The sequence below is a fragment of the Odocoileus virginianus genome, chromosome 11, assembly GCF_023699985.2.
Source record: "Odocoileus virginianus isolate 20LAN1187 ecotype Illinois chromosome 11, Ovbor_1.2, whole genome shotgun sequence".
Classification (NCBI taxonomy): domain Eukaryota; kingdom Metazoa; phylum Chordata; class Mammalia; order Artiodactyla; family Cervidae; genus Odocoileus; species Odocoileus virginianus.
The window spans coordinates 56,045,914-56,051,913 of NC_069684.1; positions in this window are offsets into that span (position 1 = coordinate 56,045,914).

Genomic DNA, 6,000 nt, shown 5'->3' on the forward strand with positions numbered 1-6,000 from the left:
TAATTAAAGGGTATTTCTTTTGCTGGATTTGATATTTTAGTCTTTTATCCATATTCTGAAGGGATGAGTGATTAAAAAAATTTCTACTCTTTGCTATACTCCCAGGGACATGCTGTGTTGTGTTGTGTTGCTCTGTGTTTGGGAAGGACAGAGTCAGCAACTATGATCTTTGCCCTGCTCTTTTGTTTAAGGGAATCAAATGGCATCAAATTTTGGTATGCAGATATAATATAAAATATTTTCAAACTACATGTTGGCTAGTGAGTACTATGTTGGGAAAATTGAATAAGAGCCTTAGTTGAAATTGCTCTGCTCTGAAAAGCCTAAAGGATGGACATATGCACTCGATATTATGTATACAATAGATAACTAATGAAAACCTACTGTAGAGCACAGAGAACTCTACTCAATGCCCAGTGGTGACCTAAATGGGAAGGAAATCCAAAAAAAGAAGAAAAAAGAGGGGATATATGTTTACGCATAGCTGATTCACTTTGCTGTACCGCAGGAACTAACACGATGTTGTAAAGCAACTGTATTCCAAGTTTTCTAAAAAGCTATGGAAAAAAGCTATTGTTTGCCTCAAGTACAAACACTCTGAAGAAGGCAATTGTCATCAAATGAGTGGGAAGGTAAGCCTGGGTAGCTGATTCGATAACTTCAGATCCTTAGTCTGAGAAAAAGAAAGTCGTGCAGTTAGTCATCGACACACACACACAGCACTTACAGACCTATAGGATGAGCCACGTGAGGGAGAAGCATTGAACAGCGCAGGGTGGATACTGTCAGCTAGAGGGCAGAAGTACAGTGGGAGAAAAATGCCATGGTGCCTTGGAGATCTAACTTTCAGAGCAGACAGCCTTGGTTTCAAACCTTCTTTCTTCCCCTTAGTAGCTTTATTACCTGGTTGGTGCCAGTTATTCCAGTTTTGTAAGCTCAATTTCTGCCTCTCCAAAATGGTGATAATTGTGCTTTCTTTGGAAGGCTCACATGGGGATTAAGTGTGTCTGGGACGTAGGAAATGCTTGGTGTATCTAGGGGCTGTTATTGTCAAGGATTCAGAAATTATCAATGCTTTGGTCGGTGAATTCAGAAAACTTTTGCCTGAAAAATGTTTTAAAGTTGTGGGGACCTTATCACGGTTGCGATTCACTTAGTATGCATGGGCAGAGCCAGCAGCAAACAAAGTAGATTATGCTTCTTTGTAGTTTTCCCTCTTTCTAATTTATTTACATGTTTAATGTACATGCACACACACAGAGACACACATACACACACAGAGACACACATACACACACGTTCACACACATCTCCATCTATTTTTCCTTTCTTTGTGGTGGTTAGCGCGTGACTGAATTGAGACTTGTTGAGACAAAGCGAGACGGAAAATGAAGTCCTGAAATAAACAGTGTGAACATCAGTAATACTTTAATTTCCATGTTTCATGGTTATGCAAGCCCACTGCTCTGGAATTTCAACAGAACCTTGAACCATCACCAACTTTAATTTTCCTCACACTTCAACCAGTAGTAATTGGGTCCTCCCTCCTGCTGCTGCTGGGGCTGGCATTTTTGTTGTTGCCTTTCCTGTGCTTTCACTCACTGGGTCTAATTCTTTTTGGCAGCTGCAAGAGCTGGATGCCAAACTCCTGTGTTTGTCCCACTCTTGCAGCGCAGCGGGCTGAACAAAGCCTCTGATTCTTCACGTCGCCTTGATGAGGTCCCTCAACTCACCAAGGCTCTTCTGAGCTGACGCGAAGAGCAGGCGTTGTGCTAGGGTCAGGTACCACTGTGTTCAAGTCCTGGTTCTTCCTCTCATTACTGGAGCACATTGGGCAAGTTATTTCATCTGTGGGAGCCTGAGCTTTCTCTTTTCTGATACGACAATCAAAATAGTGGGTTTTATTTTTTTGAGATTAAATTAACTAATGTAGGTCATGTGTGCCCGGAAGGTATGAAGCCTTCAATAAATGTTAGTTATGTACGACTATTTCCATTCCTCACGGTAGGCCAGCTGTCCCCTTCAATTCATCTCTAGTTCAGTGCTTTGACATCCATGACTAGCTGTTTATGGTGGGGCTCGAGAGCTCTGGGGACGTTCCAAACACCAGCCTGTGCTTCATTCCCACACACAGGATGCATTACAGAGTATCACAGACTGGGTGGTTTAAAGCAATAGAAATTTCTTCTCATAGTTCTGGAACCCAGACATTTGAAATCAGAGTATTGGCCAGGCAAGCTCCCTCTAAATCTATAGAATCCTTCCTTGCCTCTTTCTAGCTTCTAGAGTCTGCTAGACATCCGTGGCATCTTTTAGATGCATCACTCCAGTAGCTGCCTCTGTTGTTCACATGACTGTCTTGCCCCTGTGTGTCTCTGGATCCTCACATGGCCTTCTCCTCTCTGGGTGTCTTCCTTCTAATCTTCCTACAAGAATGCTGGTCACACTGGCTTAAAGCCCCACCCTACTCTAGTATGCAGTCCATGGGGTCACAAAGAGTTGGACATGACTTGGCGACTGAAGAACAACATTCTAGCAGGACTTCTTCTAAGCTATGCTGACAGTAACCATATTTTCATGTGAGGTCCTCAAGGTTAAGACATATATTTTGGAAAGGGGGCCACAGTTCAACCATAACCTGTGAACTCCTTTTGTTTTTCCTAATTCTGGTTGTTGTTTGCAATGTCTGTGCCTCTTGGTAGGGGGTGTTATCAGGGTCTGATCAAAAGAGGTGGCTCCAATGGACTTCTGATGGGCTCAACAGGAAAGGACTGTGGGAAGGACCAGGTTAGGCCCAGACAGTTATTCTTAAGCTTGGGTAGACATTGAGATTGGCTAGGCAGATTCGGAAATGATGATGCCTAGGTCCCGCCCTCAGTGAGTCTGATTAAATTCGTCTGTGTTTAAGCCTAGGGCTTAGGATTTTGTCAAGTTCTCCAGGTGACTGCACTATTCAGGTAGGTCTAAGAACCACTCAACTAGAAGAACTCAGACCAACGGTGACAGCTTTTCTGCTTGATTGGATTAAAAATAATTGAAAAAATAGGCCTGTATTTTTTTTTTCCAAAATCCTTTCGGAATTCATATTTAGGATTTTTTTCAGAATTTGAAAAAGGAATAGTGAGTGTCTACACTATAAAACATAAAACTCCCAGTATTAAGGGGGTGTCTGGATAGTACCTCTTGATATAAAACATTTTTTCCAGTGAAATATGTAAATATCTTCACATTATAAGGTGGCCTATGTCCATTCAAGTCAGATTTTGCTGCCAGAAGAGAATTGGTAGTCAGTTATTCAATTTAGAAAAAAAAAAAAAAAGCAAACAAAAACTTAGCTTTCAGTTCTTTGTAGATTCTAGACTCAAGGATGGGGGATTGTGAATGTAAGTATAAAACTCTGTGTCGATGGAGCTCAGGTATTATATATCAACACTGACTAAAGAGATCTTAGGTAGAAGTCATGTGCAAAAAGAGTTCTGATGTGTGGCCAAAAGGGTCAGCCCTGATCACCAGGTTCTTTCTACCAGAATCTGCTCCTAAAGCCTCTTCAGGTTAACTTCTTGCTTTTGTTTAGGCGCTGAGTCATGTCTGACTCTTTGCAACCCCATGGACTGTAGCCTGCCAGGTTCTTCTGCCCATGGGATTTTCTAGACAAGAATACTAGAGTGGGTTGCCATCCCCTTCTTGAGGGTGTCTTCCCAACTCAGGGATTGAACCCTAGGCTCCTGCATTGGCAGGTGGATTCTTTACCCCTGAGCCACCGGGAAACCCTCTCAGGTTAACTTAGTCATCTGCAAATATCCCTTCAAAACAACAAAGAAATAGCAGGTTTTGATTTCTGGCTGCTGCCCCAGGGGAAATCTGTACTGATTGGGTTGCAGGGTAGCCCCCAATTCCTATCTTTCCCAGAACCTCAAAATGTAACCTTACTTAGAGATGGAATATTTGCAGATGTCATGTGTTTAACTGAGGTCATATTGGAATAGGTTGGGCCCTTAATCCAATAGGATTCATATCCTTATAAGAAGACGAAGAGAGTCGCAGTGACAGGCATGCACCAAGGGAAGACACCGTGGAGACACAAGGAGATGGCCATGTGACCGGAAGAGCGGGGGCTGGGCTGTGCAGCTCCAGGCCAAGGATGGCTGCCATCACCAGAACCTAAGAGAAGGTGTGGGCCCCCCAGAGCCTCTGGGGGAGCATGGGCCTGCTGACACCTTGATTTTGGATTTCTGACCTCCAGAACTGGGAGAAAATACATTGTTGTTGTTTAAAGCATGTAATGAAGGGCACTTTGTTATGGTGGTTCTGGGAAATTAACAGAGAACCCTAAGATTAGCACTTCAGAGAGAAAGAAACCATGTCCTGTGTTGTGCTGGATAAGATCTTCAGTATCACTCTGTGAGTTGCAGGAGAGTAGTCTCACTGATCACAAAGATTAATTTTATATATGTGTGGGTTTTCTCAATGACTCAGCAGGTAAAGAACCCACCTGCCAAGGCAGAAGACACAGGAGGCTCGGGTTTAATTCCTGAGTCAGGAAGATACTCTGGAGGAGGAAATGGCAACCCATTCCAGTATTCTTGTCTGAAAAATCCCATGGATAGAAGAGCCTGGCAGGCTACAGTCCAATGGGTTGCAAAGAGTCAGATACGACTGAGTGACTAAGCATGTGCACATATATATGCTTATATAAACAGAAAATTATACACATATATGTATAAGAGAGAGACATTGGAACTGCATTTTTCTCTAATAGGAACAAAAAATGATCTTGAGGCACACCAGGACACTGGTGCTATTTTTACTACAAGGAAATTTTTGGGTAATATTTCACTTAGCTTCTAACTGGAGTGAAGCTGAGAAGAAGATCAGAAAAATATCCAGGTGCCCAACTATTCCACACATACTTATGGAACAGATCACTATGGGGAAGTCATGAGAAAAAGGGATAATCAATGCAGAACATATAAAAGGTGGAATAGATAAATACATAGAGGAAAAAATGGTTAGACATTTCAGGAAAGCTGACCAAACAAATTGACTAATAGAAAGAGAGGGATGGAAATTATGTTAAGGAACGGAAGTCTGGTAATAGTTTTATTTTAAGAGACATAAACCAGAGCTGCACAAGTTGGGTCTGTTTGAGCTTTCTCCTTCAGTCCATGCCTTGTCAGTACACGCACACCTCACTGCACATTCTAGAACTCAGCAGCGGCACCCAGCAGTCTTGGACTTTCTGCAATTCCCCTCTGCCTTTTCTCTCCAAGGGACAGAGTGTGTGATAATCAGGTAAAGTAAATATGAGAACCTGAGTGGAGTGGGGTAGGAGGGGCTTTTCTATTGAGCACAATGTGAATTCTGGGAGCAAACAGCTGCAAGAAGTGATAGACGAATTTCTACCCTTGTTGTTCAGTCGCTAAGTCCTGTCTGACTTTTTTATGACCCCATGGACTATAGCACGCCAGGCTCCTCTGTTCTCCACCATAGTTTACTCAAATTCATATCTATTGAGTCAGTGATGCTATCTAACCATGAGGAGCTTACTATCCATTTTCAGACAAAGAAAATCTGCATTAAAAAGTGACTTTAGAATGCTCCCTAAAGATAAACAAGGACCTGCTGGATAGCACAGGGAACCACATTCATTATTTTGTGTTAACCTATAATAGAAAATAATCTGAAAAGGAATGTGTATATATGTGTAACTTAATCACTTTGCCATACACGTGACACTAACATGACATTGTAAATTGACTATACTTCAATTTTTAGAAATCTAAAAATAATGCTTCCAAAATAACACAATGCCACATACTTAAACAGTATGTTGCAGCTGGCCAAGCATTTCCCATGTGCTATTGAAATTGGTGCTGATAAGGAGGGTAAGGCTAATGTTATCAAAACCCATTTTACACGAGGAAAGGTAGGCAAGGTGCCCATAACTGGCAAGTGGTAGGCCAGGCTTGGAACCAGGTCTGGTAACTTTGGGTCCAGGGC